This window comes from Empidonax traillii, unplaced genomic scaffold (genome assembly GCF_003031625.1).
Source record: "Empidonax traillii isolate 1590-97213 ecotype Southwest subspecies unplaced genomic scaffold, ASM303162v1 scaffold749:size472940, whole genome shotgun sequence".
NCBI classification, from domain to species: domain Eukaryota; kingdom Metazoa; phylum Chordata; class Aves; order Passeriformes; family Tyrannidae; genus Empidonax; species Empidonax traillii.
Genome location: NW_020955942.1, coordinates 275,619 through 293,580, shown reverse-complemented (window position 1 = coordinate 293,580; position 17,962 = coordinate 275,619).

Sequence of the window (17,962 nt, the reverse complement as noted above, 5' to 3'; positions counted from 1 at the left end):
AAAGGAAAGAAAGGGGTGTTTGGGGGCTGGAGGCAGCCGGGCTGTGGCAGAGGAGGGCTGAGCAGAGCAGAGAAATAAAATTCAGTGCCTGAAGAAAGTAGCTGGGAGAGCAGGATGGGAAGCACAGCCCAGCCGGGCTGCCAGCCCTGCCTGCAGCTGCCCGCGCTGCCTGGCCCTGGGCAGCGGGCAGGGAGAGCTGCTGCCCTGCCTGCAGCCTGCCAGAGGAGCAGGAGCATCCCAGCCTTTCCCTCTGCCCCCTCCAGCCCGAGAAGTTGGGAATAATTCCCGCGGCCAATAAAACAAGTGGCAGAGATGGACAGTGTTACTTAAATAAACAAGGGTCTCTTTAAAATTCTCATCCACTTCAGATGTCTAAAGTAAGATTGTGATGATTTTGTCACGGTTTGGTAAATTTACCCCTTTAAGAGGCTTTCATAAATCCCAGAACACACCTTCAGCCAGATTTGAATATAGATTTAGGTTTTAAAACCCAGAAGCTGGGAACACCGCTTTATCAAAGAGAATTTCCCTTTAGCTTAGCAATGTGTCGGAATGGCTCTTGCAAAGATTGGATCTGAGAGGGGGAAAAAGGGGGAACCTTCTTTCCTGGAGCAATCCTGCACACACTTTGCAGCTGCCTCTGCCTTCAGCCTTCTGCAGCTCCGGGAAAAGTTGCCAAAAAAAATTATTATTAATTGTTGCAGCTGTAGGATCTCGATTTTTTTAATTAATTTTAAATTTTTTTAAATTATTTTTTTTAAACTTTCCAATCTCTTCTGGTCCATTTGGAAAGCGTTGCAGAGCAGGTACAGTCCCAGAGATCCAGACTAGCTGGGGCTAACGGGGAGTGAGTTGAGATGTGTGATTTTCTGCCCTCTAAGAACTTTGTGCTCAGAGAACCAAAATCTGCTTCTGGGATGAAAAGAAACTAACTTCTGCTTCTCAGTAAGTTCTCCAACTTTCCAATGCCAATCGGGTTATCAAAGCCATTTTCTCTCTCTGCATTGCTGTCTTTCTTCTCTCCTCTTCTCTTTCACCCTCTTTACTTCTCCTTCTGATTTAATTTCCGACTCTTCTGACTATCGCGACCGTTTCGCGAGTGGTTTTATTGCCGTGTGTTTCGCTCCCAGGGATGTGAGCGCGGAGCTGCTGCCCGCGTTTATTATGACCAAGGGGTAGAAAAAAAAATAAGGAATCATTTATTCAGGTCGGGTGAAAGTTAAGGAAAGAAGCAAAAAAAACAAACCACAAGAAAACTCCGACCCCAAAATGAACCGATTTATAATTTGTCATCTTTTTATCTCTGATCGGCTCCGGAAAGCGATGCATGCTACGCGCTTTTAAGCTTTTCCCTCATCGGATTTGTGTCTAGTTAAAATATTCCAGACTTTCCTTGAAGTTTATCTGCAATTCAAGTGCCAGTTGGGGTTTATTTTAGTTTAGGGTTTGGGGTTTGTTTGTTTATTTGTTTGTGGGTTTGTGGTTCGTGTTTTGGTGGTTTTTTTGTTTGGTTGGGTTTTTGGTTTGGGGTTTTTTTTTGTTGGTTTTTTTTTTTTTTTTTAGTTCGACACTCCCCCTCAGCCCCAAAATGTCCCTTTCTGGAGGTGCAAAGCCAAAGACACTGGTATAGATGTGTCACTTCGAGAAAGGGTCAGATTCGTTTGAAAATGCCAGAATGCTAAAAAGAAGAAAAAAAAAATCTCCCTTTTTTTCCAAGTGTCTGGGAGGGGGATGGCGGAGCTGTCACCTCTTTTGGGGAAGGAAAAATAATAATAATAATAATAATATATATATATTACGGCAGCATCTTTGCCTAGATGAATGCAAGTTTTATAATTGCTGGGGTGTGGGGGGGAGAGGAGGGGATGGTGGAGTTGTTTAGGGGCGATCTGAAATTTGCCCAGCTCCTCTTGGAGCCAGACAAGTCCTAAAAACGCTACCCCGAGAGAAGAGAAAGTGAGGTCAGGGCTGGCACCTGAGGGAAGATCTTCTGTGCAACGAGGCTGGTGTGGGGGGAAATACACCCCCCCACTCCCCCTCTCAAAAAACCCCACAACAAACTCAACTTTAAACAGAGAAATAAATGAATATTATTACTGAATAAATTAAAAAAGCATTTGGGGGAGGCTGTGCGGGGGGGGAGGGGGTGGCACACGCGTGGGGGCCGGTGCGGGGAGTCCCTCGGGGGGTCGGTGAGGGAGGCTGGGACAGGGGTGTGTGCCCGTGTGAGTGTGTGTGTGTGTGTGTGTGTGTGTGTGTTGATGAAAGGCGCTAATACTGCCAGTTTACATAATTTTTCTCTCCAGGCCATGAAGTTACCTTGATGAGCAGCTTGCTGCAGCAATCAGATTATAGCTCCCAACCCAGATATTAAAATAACAGTTACAGTCCCGCATCCCGCGTGTTGGCAAACTTGGGAGAAATGAAGGGGTCGGGGGAGCGGGGGGGGGAGGGAGAGAAAGAGCCAGAAAAGGGGTTTTGTAAGAAAGAAGAAAAGAAAACCGCGGAGAAGCTTTAAACTAGTCTTTCGTTTGTAACCTTTTACAACCTTTATTTCCCGTATATGAAAAGCTCCTTTTATTGAGACCCAGAAAGAACTTTTATTTTTTTCCCCCCCTCCCCCCTTTGGATTTTTAATTAGAGCCCATCAATTGCAGCCATATATATAGGAATCGATATAAAGTAATCCGTGGAGATGGGCTAAGGTTTTAATCGAAAATCTTCTTTGCCATTCTTTGCAGATCTTCTTTAGCCGCTGGCTGGTGGAGAAACAAATGTTCATTACAAAAATACCCCCCCCCAGAACCCCTCAAAGCAGCTCCCCCCCCATACACAACCAAACAAAGCCACAATGCAGAAAGCTTGTAAAAGATCCCAAACCAACTGTTGTTACCATGTGAATAAGGAATTACTCTTATGCTTAACTTCATTCTCCCTTGCAGGCAGGTGTTTTTCACGTTGGAAAGTTTCAAACTAGCTTCGAATAACGCGTTTAATTGTTTTTTCTGTCTTAAATTGTATCTGGGTAATGGTGTTTTCCGTGCGGGAAGGGTCTGGCTTGTGCCGCGGGTGTCTGCCTGTCTGTCCGGTAACAAAGATCCCACAAGTATAACACAGCAGTGAAATCTAGATCCCGTCCTCTTGCAGCTCCTCAGACTCACAAATATAGCACTTTCTTTTATTTTTTTTTTTCCTTAGTGTCTGGCTTTTTTTCCCCCCTCTTTCTTTTCTTTTTTTTTTTTTCTTTTCTTTTTCTGCAAGTGCTTTATATCATATAAAATTTAACTCTTTGCTTCCCCGCCATGAGATATTTCTTTTCCTATGTAAAAAGAAAGGCAGAAAAAAAAAAAATCCCAACTCCCCCCAAAGCTCCCCCAACCTTCCTCCTTTCTAAAGAACGAGGGCTGTTTTTCTCCAGGGGAAGGAGGGGGGCGAGGGGGTGGTGGTGGTGGAAGCTAAATATTAAACAATGCGGGCAGCTTCGGGTTTATTTTGGTAAATTAATTGTGAGACTATTCTGGCTCCTGTGTGTTTCTGCATGATTAAACTGTGCTATTTGTTCCCCAAAGCTGCACATTAGCAGAAAGTGCAAGTCTATTTTAAAGCATCATCCTCAGGTTTAATGTAAGCAAACTGGGCTGAGTGAAAAGTTTACCCGAGTAATTGCAGCTAAGAGTCCACTGTAGTTGTTTTAATCATTATTTTCTATCTGATAAGTGCGTTTTAAAGAATGGACCCTGCATTTTTTTAATCTGAAGGAAGCGAATCTGGCCGTATTTGTACCCCAACCTCGCGTCTTATCTGTATGAAATTTCAATTTATTTAAAAGCCTGGTATTTAATACACGACACGGGCCACATTTAGTTTAGACAAACCCCCTCTTGTACTTTCTCCGTAATCACGCCTAATGAAAACGTGGGATTTTCCCATTATTAAAAAAAAAAAAAAAAAAAAAAAAAAAAAAAAAAAAAAAGAGAGAGAGAGAAAATATAATGCATCTTCATTAGGAAAATTGACTGCTGTGCTCAAGACAGTTCTTAATTGAAAAGGCAACCTATTTTAATGGTGTGGTTGAGGAGAAGATTACATACTTTATCCAAACACAAAGACAATTAATAATGAGGACCAGGCTGCTGCCATTAACTCTAATGTAGTTACATCAATGTCAATGGAAGTGCTCGTACCTGAGAGGTGCTGGGGGACGCGCCCGCGGCCCCTCCGCCCTGCCCGGCCGCGGCTCAGCCCCTCCGCCGCCGCCAGCCCCGGGCATCGCTGCCCCGCTCCACCGGGAGACCCCGCCAGCATCGACCCCCGTCCGCGTTGGGATTATTTTTATTAATATTTTCAGTTTTAACGCCAGCACGACCCCGGGAAGTTGTGCGAGTGCGGCTCGCTCTCGCCGCCTGTTTTAAAAGGACTTTTCAGAGCTGCCTAATTCAGGATATTTAAGCGCAGGACAATGCAGGGTGGTGGGAGCGCTTAAGCTGCAGTTTGCAAACGAATCCATGCCCCACAGCCAAGGGAAAAGTCGTGTCCCCTTCCCCCCCTTTCCCACCCCCCCCATTCCCAGCGCTGCCAAGCGCCAGCGTTCGCCCGAGCGACGCCTCCACTTAAGGCATTTATTTGGACTTAAAAAATAATAATAATAAAAAAAGAAATTAAAATTAAACTTTCATCTGCTGGATGCGCCGATCAGGTGTGCTTACGCCGAGGGTTGGCTGTGGAGGGTTTGCCTGGTATTTTCCATACCCTCCCCCCCCACGCCTTCCCTTTCCCAGGAGGAGCGGATCGGTGGAGTCCCCGCTCCCCCCGGAGCCCCGCGCTGTTTGCGTGGCCGCGGAGCGAGGGGAAGGGAGGGAAGAGAAGGGACGCGCGGAGCGCTGCGCGCCTTCCCCCGAAGTTAAACAAAGTCCTGTCCGAAGCCCCTTCCCCGGGAGTGAAGTCGATTTGGTAATTATAAATAAAATAATTAAACCAGAGCAGCGCGTTTCCCCTCCTATAAATAAATAAATAAATAAATAATAAATATCCGATAATCGATCCCTTCCCCCTCCCAAACTGCACCCCTCCGCCCAGCGCCCGCAACTTTCCCGCAGGTCTCTGTCCCGCACAGGGCACAACCGCGCCGGTAACCGGGGAGGGTGGTGGTGGTGGTGGTGGTGTCCCGGTTTTCGCGGTTGGATTTATTTTGGGGGGTGAGCAGGATTCCCGGTCGGGGTCCCGCATCTCTGGTGCGGGAAGTGGGAAGAGGGAATGTCCCTCTTCTCAGCCGCCTCCCACGGGTGAGAATAGCATTTTTTTTTTGGGGGGGGGGGTGGTGTTGGTGGGTTTTGCGGTGGCACCGCGGACAATGCGGGCGGGGGCGGCCCGGCGGGGCGGGATCCTGCGCCCCTCCCCGCGGCCTCGGGCCTAATCCCGGCCGTTCCCCCTCCGGCAGCTTTTAATCTCCGCCGGGGGGAGGAGGAGGAGGAAGGGGAAGGTGGATGGGGAGGGTGGCGGGGACGGTGCCGGTGCCCAGCGGCGCGGACCGCCCGCCCCGGGCTCGGTCCCTCCCCGCCGCCAGCGCAGCTGCCGCCCCCCGTACCGGGCACGGTGGGGAACCGGGGACGGGGGGACAGAGCCTGGCATCCCCCACGGACAGACAGACAAACAGACAGACAGACAGAAGGACGGATAGGGCTATGTCCTGCATCCCCTCACAGACAGACAGGGCATTGCATAGCTTCCCCCCACAGACAGACGGACGGACGGACAGGGCTGTGCCCAGCATCCCTTCACAGACGGACAGATGGACAGGTCATTGCCCAGCGTCTTTCATAGACAGACAGATGGGCAGACAGGGCTGTGCCCAGTGCCCCCCATAGACAGAAGGGGCTGTGCCCAGCGCCCCTACACAGACGGACAGACAGATGGACAGGGCTGTGCCCAGCGTCCCTCACAGACAGACAGGGCTGTCTTTGCCCAGTGACCTTACAGATAGAAAGGGCTGTGCCCAGCACCCTCTCACAGACAGACATGGCAGTGTGTGCCATGACAGTAGGATGGGCAAAGCAGTGCCCATCCAGCACTCTCAGACAGACAGACAGACAGACATGGTGGTTGGACAGGCAGAGCAATGCCCATCCATCTCTCCCAGACAGACGGACAGACAGCTGTGGTCCCCCAGCCCACGCAGGAGGGAGTTGCTCGGGCTGGGGCCACCCTGGTGAGCAGAGCTGGGGGCAGCCCAGGTGGGGCCGGGCTAATCCCCAAGCGGACAGACAGAGAGACAGACAAACAGACGGGGCTGTGCCCCCTCACCCCGTCTGGCAAGGGGGTGCCCCACTAAATCCCAGGCAGAGCAGGTGGAGCGTGGCTAATCCTCCGGCGGAGCCGGGCAGTGGTCGGTGCAGACAGGCAGGGCTGGCTCTGGCACAGCCGTGGGTTGGCCCAGGAACACCTGGTCATGTCCAACTGGTGTTGGACAAACAGCCCAACCATCCCCCAGCCGGGGTTCTGCTGGGAGAGGTGGAGTCTGACCAGGTCCCAAAGGCAGAGAGGAGTTAAGGGGTCCATGGCCCATCGCAGTGGGAGATTTTTTTACCTGTGGAAAAATACATTGATGCAATTTCCGTGCCTGTGCAAGGCAGGGAGAGGCAGAGCGATGGGGTCCCAACCGGCTGTGGCCTTTAGGAACTACCCTGACATCCACAATCGGAGATAAAAAGAAAGTTCCCGCTGGTTCCCTTCCAGACAAATGAGCCTGGCCGGGTCTCTTTGCTCTTTAGCAGCATCTGCCCACCCTCTGCACCTGATTTCTCGCAGGAGCCTTTCATCTCCCTCCCCTGCCTGCTCCCGGAGCCCCGGCTGATCTGCCCGCGGGCTTAATGGTACGGGAGGATGCGAGTCCCTCGGGACGGTGATGTGCCCACCTCCTCCCTCTTCTCATCATCCCTCGCCGGAGCACTTCTCCTCCTGCAGCTCCCCCCCTCTCCCGCGCCTACTCAGTGGCTGCTGGCAAAGGGATTTTTGACGGGAGGAGAGGAATTTCTGGAGCTTTCATATTCCTGTCTGGAGATGGTCGTTGTGCTAAGGGCTGTCACTTTATTTCTCTAAAGTAAAGGGGATGTTAATGACGCTCTGGTTTGTGCCTGTGTCTGAAAAACAGGAATGGGAACCAGATGCAGCAGGATTTTCTGTGGAAGTGTGTCTGCCTTCTGCGTTTGTTTTCACACTGGTGGTGAAGGTAAATCTGCTATCAACGGGTGGTTGAGAAGAAAAAAAAGCCCTCCTGTGATGAACACCAAAATGAGGTCCTTTGGCTGGAGGTTTCTTGGGAAAATAAATGCCCTTTGGGTGTAATTTTTGCTGTTTCTTGGCTGTGTCCTGTCCCTACACACTATAGTGGCCCAGAGCTCAAATCAGTTGCCTGCATGTGGTTGCCAGGAGCATCCAAGACACCCTCGAGTCCCTGAGACCCCCACACAGCAGTGGTGGGTCTGGCAGAGGACTGGCAGGAGATCTGTGCCCCCCTGGCTGAGCAGCTGGGACACCCAGGGGCATCTCAGGTGACACTGGACACTTGTATTTAGGCAGCAAAGCCACACTTAAAGTCTGAGCTGCTCTAACCCGTGACGGTCAGTTCTTCAGGTCATTTCTGGTGCAAGGTGACACCTCTGTCACAGATTTTTAGATCTACAGCTGAAAGGCAGGAGCATGTGTGTAACACAACCCTGCCCAGATGTTTTCCTGTACTCACTGTCCATCTCTCAGTGCCTTGTTTAGGTGGACCAGCCACCATGTGGCACCTTGACTGTCATGGCAAGAGGGGTCTGAGTTAAGGAGGTGCCGATAACTCCATTAGTGAGACCAAAATCCTTCCAAGGTCTCTTGGTTTGGCCACCTGAAGTGTGTTCTTGCTTGTTGGTGTCTGTCTAGGGAGTATTTTGGATGTAAGGCTGTATACAGATGATTCAGAGAATATCCTCCAAACCCTGAGGTTTTCTTCCTATGTGCAAACCCAGAGCCATCAGGAGGAGGTGCAGATAAGATAACAGATAAAATACGCTGGGAGTGGATTTGCAGCTTGCTGTGGCAAGGATGAGTGAGAGCAGGGCTGGCTTCAGGTGTTCATTTGAGGAAGAGGTCCAGGGCCAACGTTCTGGCTTGTCTTTCTGTCCCAGTTCTTTAGGATCCAGGGCTGGTGCAAAGGCAATATCGTGTGGGAGAGGGAAAAGGGCAGAAACTGGCTCTTCAGCCCCATCTGAGGCTGGGAGGAGCAAGATGGAGCAGTGATGGGGTTGGCACATGTGGGGGTATGTGCAGGAGGATGGCTGGGGCATGAATATCCAGCTGGGATTCACTGTGACATGTGTGTCTTCCTTGTGTTGTTTTTGAGACGAGGTTGTAGCGAGGGGGTCGGCCTCTACTCCCAGATAACAAGTGACAGGATGCGAGGAAACAGCCCTAGGCTGTGCCAGTAGAGGTTCAGGCTGGGCATCAGGAGGAAATTCTCCATGGAAAGGGTTGTCAAGCACTGGAACAAGCTGACCAGGGAGGTGGTGGAGTCACCATCCCTGGAGGTGTTCAAGAAATGACTGGACATGGCACTTATTCTGTGGTTTAGTTGACAAGAAGGGGATTGGTCACAGGTTGGACTCAGTGATCTTGGAGGTCTTTTCCAACCTGAATGGTTTTCAAACTTAATGATTCTATAATTCTAATATTTTCACTTCATGAGTTCATGCTGTAACTCTAGAGAATGTACGAAATCAGCAACTTCTGCCCCCTTTTGATTCTTGTAATACTTTGCTTTTAGCCCCAACATATTTTTCTTGTATTGTACTTTGCTTTTGGACCACCTATAGGATTTGGGATCCACTGCTCTAGGATTCCTACCCTAGCATGAAGCTGGGAGTAGCCTTCTATAGCTCCATAATTAGGTCATTTGCTGTGATTTAGTCTACAGAGTCCATAAATCCACGTGTGTGATATCTGATGAGAAATTTGGAATAAGCTGCTGTATGTCTTTACTCTGTGTAGCACAGACAGCCACAGACTATGTCAGCAATTTAAATATTTTATTGAAATGCAACTTTCCTACACTTTTTGACTTGAGTGTTATCAAGAAATGCAAATTATAGTATAATAGTATAACAATATAATTGCTCAATTCCCCTTAACTCACTGAAGTTCTTTATTGAAGGAACAGTACAAAAGGAAGAAGGTCAATTCCTTTCTCATAACTAAGGACTTTTAAACCTTTCTAAAGTGCATTTTTAATAAAATATTTTACTTTCATTCTATCCTCTTGCACTGTAGATAGTTTCAGCCTCTGTGCTTGGATTAATTGTTACAGGACTTATTATATAAAGCCTATTAGATAAAAAAAGAACTAATATAAACACCACTGGCTGTATTTTACACTGAACCTGACATTCAAAAAAGCTTTCCAGTGTGAGATGTATAAATTATTATTGATGAAACAATGGGAACTTTAACACTCCAGATTTTTGGTGTTCAATAAGATCACAAATATAAGTCCATTTACTCAAGTAAATAGGTATCCAAGGTGTTTTTCAGAAAGACAAGCTGATTTTACAGCCCAAGTGGGCATTTATTTTGAGGAAAAAAATTTCTTAGAGAAATGAGCCTCTTTATGGTCTCACAAAGTTGTTTGTGGTTTTTTGTTTGTTTGTTTGTTTGTTTGTTTTTGCGGCACTGAGCCTTGGAAATTTGTAAATTTTTTATATCAAATTTAGCCATTTTGTAAAACCTGGGCATAACTCAGAATGTGGAAGGAAAAATCAGTCTGCGATGGAAATGGCAAAACGGTTTTAAGAAATGCAGTTGAAGACCTTAGAAAAATGTGGACAAGGATGTTATGGATTGAGGAAAAACAGGCTGACCAATAATTGGGTATTTATGGGTGAGTCGATAAGGGAATGCCATGCTGAATGGGACTCTAGTTGGTACTATAAAATACTTTAATTATCATTAATTGTGAAATTAATCTCACATCTAAACACCTTGTTAGCGTTAATGAATTTAATTTACACCACAGCTGATGACACGGGGATGTTTTATCTCCGTTTCCCAAGGGAGGAACTGTCCCATAAGTGAAGGTCAAGCAAAGAGCTTGTGGGAGGACAGGTCTGGTGCCTCCACTTTCACACAGACACTGACATCCTTTTCCCAGTTTTCAAAACCCAAGGAAATAACACCTCCACGTGATGCCCCGGAGTGCTAAATTTCCCTCAGGTTTCACCAAAGGATGTGTAAAAACTCACGTGGCTGCACATCTGAGGCAGATCAAGAGTTCTCAAGGAAGCAGCGTCTTCCTGAGGGGAGCTGAGGGAAAACGTCCCCGTGGGGAAAGTGGAAAAAGAGCCAGGCTGTTGATTTCTCAGGGGATAAGGCAGCACTGGCTATGGAAGCGGCACTGGATGTGCTTTCCTGTTGGTGACATCTTTTGTCCAGGTGCGTGGCTTGGGAGAGGAAAGGCGGGACTAGATTCCAAATTTGTTAAAACCAACCCAAATATTGCAGCACGGATTGCATCCTTTCAAGTGTTTCTCCTGTCAGAACATTTATAAATCCACAAAATTTAGTCAGTTTGTACTTTAATTGTTCTGTGTTTCCTTACTCTTATGGTAAAAGTAGTTTTCATGCTTGCCTTTCCCTTTTTTTTTTTCCACTTTAAGGCAGCAAACCCTCCACGCTGAATCCTTATAAAGGCCTTAAAACACCTGGGAATGGCTCTCACTCACAAAATCCTCCTCATGTGATGCCCCTACGTGGTCACCTGGTTGACAGCTGGAATTTCCCCTTTTCTCTGCACAACTTTTAGCCTGAATTCTTCCCAAACTGACTCTTGCTCAGATCTTTCTTAGAAAACTCAACCCATTCATCTGCTCTAGACTTGAGCTTCCGAATTTTTCTTCCCCAGAGTTGATGCAGGAGGGAGTTTGGCTGATGGAAAGGTCGGTGCATTAATCCTAAATCCTTTGGTGGGGTTTTGAGCACCTTATGTATGGAGCTGGGGGGAAAATATGTTTTCCTTTTGGTGACTGAAGCAGAAAACTGTCAGGATAAAAGTGGACTACACAGAAGTGAAAACAGATTTTTTTTTTTTTCCCAGATTTTACAGGTAATCTAAAACCCCTTGGAAATGTGATTTAGAATCAGTCACAGACATTGTGCTTAGCTGACATAAAGTATTTTATTTTTAGGCAGTTTAATTCCTTTAAAAACTCTTTTTAGTTTATTTTTGGTGGGAAAATGCTATTTTAAAATAATAAAAAAAAAAGATGTAAGGTTTTATTTAGAAGAATTAAAAAAATAAAACCAAAACACAGACATTTTTCAAAGAAAACCTTCCCTAAAAGAACATCCAAATGAATTCAGACTTTTTTATTTCCCAAACTTCCCCCCTACTCGCAAATAGTTTTGAGTGGCATGATACTCAAATTTTCAGTGAACTTACCATCTATCAAGAAACAAAATAATAGCTTAGTTCTCCCCACATGCTGTGACATCCCTTAATTCCTTAATTGCTTTAATATGAGCGGGTTTGGGTTGTGTTTATACTAAATTTTCAAAAAATGTCCACTATTGAGCCAGTCTACTGTAATTGTTTCACTAGTGGGGGATGGAAGGAGTGGGGGGGGAGGGAGCAGGAGTGTGTAAAACCCCACATCCCTGCTCAGAGTGTGTCCTGGCATCCAGCAGCATCCAGCCCAGCATTCCTGAAATCACCACCACCTGCAGTTGTGCTGCTGACAGTGCAAGAAAGGAGGTATTTACCTTCCCCAACGTGACCAGGCAAAGCTTTTGGGAAAGGAAATGGAACTCAGAAAAATCTTTTGATTACCAGATATTCACAAGAGCACGACAGTGCTGGGCATCAGGCAGGGTTTTTTTTTTTTTTGCTAATGCAGCACCCCGAGACTCATCCTTAAATTCACAGGACCATCTTTCTGCGTGGGTGGGAGCTGTGGCTCGTGGGGCACAAATCCCCACCTTGGAAATCTGGAAATACCCTTGTTTGGTGGCGACACAAGCACAGGAAAGCGGAGGCTCCCAGCAGTGGGGGGGGTTTGGGAGGGAGATTTATGTCCCCCTCAAAGGCAAATGTAATTGAGACAAGGGCAGAGCAACCCAGCCACCCAGTCCATGAGCTGCTTCCCCACGTGACAAAGCCAGGGGCAACTCCAACGTGATCCCTGTGGCCGCCTGTTCCTCCTGCCAGAGAGCCAGATGCTGCTGCTTGGAAGAACCTTGTCCACAGCTTGCTGCCGGGCTCCTGTGATTGCTGTCCAAGGAGCAGTGGGATGACCGGGATCCCAGCATCCCACTGTAATTTCTCCCCCTCCTCATAACGTTATTTACACTTAAAGTGATTAGGGGAAAAAAAAAGAAAAAAAAGGAAGAAATATGAATTTTAAACCTCTCCTTGATGTAATTAAATGTCTTAAAAGCTCAGTAAAACCCATTCCAACGGGAGGAAAAAAATATTGCAAAATTATGACGGCGAGTCTACAAACCCCAGATCTCTGTGTTTGTTCCTCTGATGGCTGAATGTTGAGATGAAACAAATCTTTTCCTTCTGATGACAGCAGTTAGGACACGACTGGCTATGCTGGTTAATTAATCAGTTAATTTAATAAAGTCATCCTCAGATTGTAATGGCTATAAGGGAAGAGTGGAAGCCTCTGCTCATCTCGTGCTGTTCCCGTAAGTGGGAATACACTGATTTTTCCAGAGAAAATTTCCAGTGTTTTATCTTGCTGGAAACTGTTTTGAGAATAGTTTGACCTTGTGCATCCTTAATGACAGTTTTCTGATTTCAGCTCACGTGAAGTGACTTTTTGGCAGCACTGGGATTGTGGGTGAGGGCTGCTAACATGAAGCTGAGTTTGGGTTGTAAATATAACAACTCCCTCAAAGCAAAGCTCTGGCTCTGTTTTGAAGGGATTGTGTGAGGCATAACAGGTCCAATTCTGCAACAGATGTAGAACAGGGATGCTCCTTTGAGAACACAGTCAAGACAGGTGGATTAGGCTCTAGGTGCCCACATCTGCTCATCCATCACATCCCACATTGTTTTCCCAGACTATGGAGAGCTCAGGTACTCCTGTGACCGGCACATCTTCCCTTGCTCAGTCCTGGTTTTATTTCTGAGTTGAGCTGTGCTTGTTAGTTGCTTGAATAAAGAAAAGAAAAAAAACAGAAAAGTTTGCTTGTGAGCGAGACAAGCTTAAGTCCACTTAAAAACATTTTCAACACAGAGCTGAAGCTAAAGCACAACATAAAGTGGAATTACAGCATTCATTAGATTTGCTGTTATTGGGCTTGTACCTGCACACTCAGCCCAGCAGCTTTCTAAGCAATCAAGTGGTGCCATGTTGCCTGATTTCAAATAAAACCCAGGATCCTTCTCCTTCACTACTTCTGCTGGGTGTGATTATTGTTCAGCTCTAACTTTGCCTTTCGAAGCGCTGAACTCATGGTGGGAATGGCCAACGTTGAGCCCTACCTGTTGTCCATCTCCGTGTTGCAGCCTAAGAGAAAAAAGGGCGGGAGAATAAAGCTCCAGCTGGCTTTGGAGGATTTGGCCAAAGAATTTTTAAACGAAAGCAAGTGGTGAAACTTCCAGTGGTTTCAGCTGGAATAAGCGCTGAGGTATCTGTAAGGGAAGGCAATGCTCATTTTTCAACCCTCTCTGCTTTGCAGACAACGAGTGCTGCTTGCCAGGCTGACTTCTTCAAGAGAGGAACTGCCTGAGTTTTCCTGGGATATGAGATCCTAAGGAGTATTGCACTTCACTGCCAGGTGTTGCACAGTGTTTCCTCATCCCAGCTGTGCTGGTGGCCCCAGAGCTGGCCCAGGCACACATGAAAATGAAGAAGGCAGGGCAAGGAGTGGAATGTGGAACAACATCCGTAGCGTATCGTGCAGTCAGTGATTTTCATGGATGGGCTGTAGCAGTTGAACTGGAGGACTCTGGGTGAGCAAAAGGTGTTTCTTCCCACAAGGTGCCCAAGGGAGTCTGGTAACACCATCTCTGCTGCTACTGATAGAAACCCAGAGGAAGGAGAGGACCTCCCTTGAGGGGCCTTGCATTATTTTATTGTTCTGGGTCAAACAGGGGTTGTTTAACCAGGGAGTTTAGAATTTCCTGCATTGGAAAGTTATTGCATTTGTGGAGTAGTGGCTACTTGTGCAGTTGTCAGATCTGAAAAGTCACTGCAAGGGGCAGAAGCTATAAGGATAAACCAATGGCATTTTATACCATGATCAATAAATCCATTAGGTGGGATCACGGCTGTATCCTTTCTGGACAAAGTGTTTGGTGAGTCTGTGTTTCTAGTGGAGCCTCTATCAATTTTAGACATTTCCTGGCTTTATGGTGCTGTATTACACCAACACCCCTCTAATTTCTATTTTTGGGATAATATTTCAATATCTTGTACTCCTGATTAGTCAGTGCAAACCCATGAAGAATGGGAGCTATGACCTGCAGGGGGAATGTTGCACAAAACACAGATTATTCATTCATATTTATTTATGATTCAGATGCAGAGTAAGAGTACTACATTTAAAAGGAAGTGGTTTGTGCTTTTAATAAGGCTCTTCACTTACAGCTATTCTGATATAACTCTTGCACTACCCACTTTCTTGACAGCACTGTGGCTTTATGGTCTGCTGACTCACAGACGTGTGTTCTTCATTACTTAAAAAATGTGATTGCTTTACAGCAGTCTTTCTATGGATACAAAATGAACGTTATTTCCATTTGCTTTTATATTTTTGTATAGAATACAAAAGCATTGCTGTTATTAATTTAATATGGAGAGCCTCTTAAAATGGCCCAAGCATCATCTGTTTTATTAGTGCCTGCTTGATAAAGCTTCCACATTCTACAGTTAGTTTGCTTCTGAGGATAAGACTTCACAATATGCACTGAGATTTTGATAAAATCTCATCAAAGCCTGCTAAAAGATCTTTATCTATTTTGATTGGCTTGATTACATTGATTAATGAAACACTGGAGGATTTTATGTGATGGGATTAAATAATGCAATTAGTTTTAATAATTTTTCTAAAAAAAAAGAAAAGTAGAATTAGGTAGGAACAAAAGGGAAAAAAAGAGAGCAATGTTCTGTGTACTGTGTTCACGATAAGTCATAATTCTTTGCTTTGCCCCTTGGAACTGTGGCATTTTACAGACCTCAGGAGCAGGAATAAGTGAGGAAGTTAATACTGGAGTGAACCTAAACTCACCAGTATTGTTCAGGCTGGCACTCATGCCAATGCTGGGAAGAAGCAGAGTTGGCACCCTCAAGGCAGGTCACTGTTCTTCTGTACTGGCTTTCTCCTTGCTCATCTCTGGTGGTTTACAGGAGAAAGGAGGATGGGAAGAAAACATGTATAATTTTAGTGGGTTAAGAATATTCAGGAACTTGCAGCTAAAGCCTGAGGTTCTGTGTGGAGGACCTACAAGAGAGCTGGAGAGGGACTTTGGAAAAGGGCCTGGAGTGACAGGACGGGAGGGAAAAGCTTCCCACTGCCAGAGGGCAGGGTTGGATGGGATATTGGGAAGGAATTCTTGGCTGTGAGGGTGGGCAGGCCCTGGCACAGGTTGCCCAGAGAAGCTGTGGCTGCCCCTGGATCCCTGGAAGTGTTCAAGGCCAGGACAGGGCTTGGAGCAACCTGGTCTAGTGGAAGGTGTCTCTGCCCATGGCAGGGGGTGGAATGGGATGATCTTTAAGGTCCATTCCAGGATTCTCTGAGTGTGTATGGTAACCCCTTGACCATGCCAAAGTTTGGGGGCTTGTGTGCAAACTCCTCCACTGAAAGCAATGGAGTTGCAACAGCCTCACCATCTAAGGATTTCCCTCAGTATAACCAATATTTATGGTGTCCAAGAAGTGAGATTTATGGAAGTCAGAAAATTAAAATGATTATTGTAATTGCCCCAGCTACTGAAAGCTAAAGGCAAGCAGGTTACCAATCTATGTAAGAAGAGTCAAATGAGATTAGAAAAGATAAAATTATATTCCTCTGAGTGACTGTTCTTCAATTTGTGTTCAGTTTATGAGCACATCTCTCCAGGGACACCCTGCAGGGACCTCCACACTTCCTTTGAGGATTTCTGTCCCACATGGGCTTTGAGAGCAGTTCTGGAGTGTCCAATTGTCCAACTTGCACAATAATCTTCTACTTCAGAGTCAAGGCTGCTGGATTCTGTTCCTGGGTCTGCCCTGGACTCTCTGGCCGGTCCTGGGCAAATCCTTTAGACCTGGGCTCAGGTACTCCCACGGGTACCCATAGCTGAGACGAACAGAGCTGCACGTTATCAAGACAGTGAGGAACAGTTTATGTTGCCCATCTCTGCCAGTCTTTAGTTCCCAAGAAATGAGGAGGGAAAGTGACAATTTAAAAAATATCCTTACAGCGTCCGTCCTGTCTGAGTACAGTCCCCAACTCCTCTGCGTTCCCTGTGCTGGAAATGAAGAGTTGTTCTGAATGGCTTATCACTGCCTTGGACCTAAATGCTGTTGCAGGTGCTTTGGGAATAGAATCATTTAGGTTGGAAAAGCCTTCTGAGATCACGGAGAACAACCACTAACCAAGCACTGCCAAGCCCACCACTGAACCATGTCCCCAAGAGCCACATCTACACGGCTTTTAAATCCCTCCGGGGATGGGGATTCCACCACTGCCCTGGGCAGCTGTGCCAGTGCCTGCCTGAAAACCTTTTCCTTGAAGGAGTTTTTCCTGATATTGAATTTAAACCTCCTCTGGTACAACTTGAGGCTGTTTCCTCTTGTCTTGTCACTTGTTCCCTGGGAGCAGAACCTGACCCCCCCACCGGCTCCCCGCTCCTGTCAGGGAGGTGTAGAGAGCGAGAAGGTCCCCCCTGAGCCTCCTTTTCTCCAGGATGAGGCCCCCCTCAACTCCCTCAGCTGCTCCTGGTGCTCCAGACCCTTCCCCAGCTCTGTTGCCTTTCTCTGGACTCACTCCAGCCCCTCAAAGTCTTTCTTGTTGTAAGGGGCCCAAAACTGACCCCAGGATTTGAGGTGCCTCAGCAGTGCCCAGCACAGGGGAACAGTCACTTCCCTGGTCTCACTGGCCACACTATTGCTGGTACAAGCCAGGTCAGGCCTAAGCTGAGCCCAGGAGGTATAAATAGAGCTCCTATTTCTTTGTTTCTCATTTCCCTGGGCAGTGCAGCAGCTGGGCTGATGTTCCCCTGGCATCTGGGGGCTCAGTGCTTTCTACCTGCCATTTGTGATTCATCCTGGAGATCCTGTGGGGAAGTGGCAATACAGATGCAGGGTGTCATTGCTGGAGATTGAGGTCTCAGTGGCATTTCTCACACCTAGAATATCAGTTCTAATTGCCATTTATTTTTCTTCTCATCTAGGTATATCTCTATATCTTGTTTACTGTCACTCTGCACGAAGCTGTTACTTCAAAGCATTTGCCTTGAATAATCACAATCAGTAAACTGCACAACAGCTTTGTTAAACACACTCCCTCTTCCCTTACGGTGTCATTCCTGGGAAGAAAAGACAAGCAGAAGCTGTGCATGTTGAATCCAGATCTGATTTCAGAGATAGCAGGCAGCTGAAGTGTGTACACTCGGGGTTTAGACAGGTTTGGGACTGCAATTTTTTTTACTGGGGATGATCTTAGTTCAGGAACAAGTCCTGAGTGAATCAGTGCCCAAATTCAGACACAGAGGCATATACAAAACCCACAATCCCTAAATAGGAGGGTGAAAATGATGTGGATTTTTTTTTTTTTTTTTCATAAGCAAAAGTTCTCTTGGCATGTGCAAATTTGGCTCTGTACTACAAAAGCCACCACTTGCAGACTGGCTGAGATCAGACCCTGTAAGTGTCATCCCTTTAGGGCTGTCATGGAAGTAAAATATTCATCCCCTGAGGCTCTGCCACGGAGCAAACATATTAAC